We start from the raw sequence: 1,171 nt of genomic DNA on the forward strand, positions 1-1,171 counted from the left end.
AAGCTTGAGGCCTACTGACCAGCAAGTTTTATCCAGTATAGAAGAAACAAAGTTTTTTGTTTTATTTTTAAACCAAGGGGAAAATGGGTAAACCTGTCATTCATTCTTTTTCTTAACTCCTTGTTGATAAATGAAATTTAAGGTAATATAAGATCCACATATTCAAACAAATATTTTTATTTTACAAATGCTTGTCTAGTCTACCCTTTTCACATTCACTTACCTCATAGTTTTTAATGTACAAACTTATCACATTTTATATTTCCTCCAGAACACAGTGTCTGCAATGATGGAGTCATGCATAGCAACAATTGTGAGGATGGCACAGAACTGGGCAGTGTTTTTTTCTGTTATGCATAGGGTCATTATGTGTCAAAACTAACTCAATGGCAACTAACAGCAACAATCAGAACCAGAAAGGAAAATTGATTTCATTCCTTAATCATATCGTCCAGTAATATTTACATGAAACCACCTTGATATTCTCCTTAATTACAAAAATTATAGTATTTTAGCTCACTTAAGAAATTAAAACTTACATCTAAATTCTCTTTCAAGGCTATTGACTCTCATTAGACAAATAAGAGCCAGAATTCCCAGTGATTAACCAATCCCAACCCCCGATAAATGACTTTTTAAAGAGGCAAAGAGATCTGACTAAGGGACATTCAGTTTTCCTCAGTGTTAGAAAGATCTACTAATTTCCATCCTTCGAGGATAAATGCATTCATTACCTTAATCAGATGAGGGATATGGTGAAAATTAATGAAAGTTATTAAAGAAAAGGAGATGGATGGCAATTGAGGTATCCGTTTGTTTTACTGCCACCAAATTCATTTCCAGAAAAGGCTCTTATCAATTTTGAGGGAATGGCTTGTCCTATCATGGTGGATGCAGTGTTAATGCTCTTTATGGCTCTCTCAAAGCCAGTGCAGTAACACCAATCTAAGTAAGAGAGAAGGCAAGGCTTAATCACACCTGTCACTGGCCAGTTACTAACATTTTCCAACAAGGGCATTAAAGGAAAAGTTCTGAGAGGTCAATTTGTATTTCAAGAGTGGAGCCAGAGGCTGCCGGCAAGATGGTGGACTAGGCAGAAGGATTGCACAGACCCTCTTCAACAAAGAAAAGGGAAACCAATTAACACAGACACAGAAGATATTCTTGGACC

This window comes from Orycteropus afer, unplaced genomic scaffold (genome assembly GCF_000298275.1).
Source record: "Orycteropus afer afer isolate SDZICR_OR568_19922 unplaced genomic scaffold, OryAfe1.0 scaffold00178, whole genome shotgun sequence".
Taxonomy (NCBI): Eukaryota; Metazoa; Chordata; class Mammalia; order Tubulidentata; family Orycteropodidae; genus Orycteropus; species Orycteropus afer.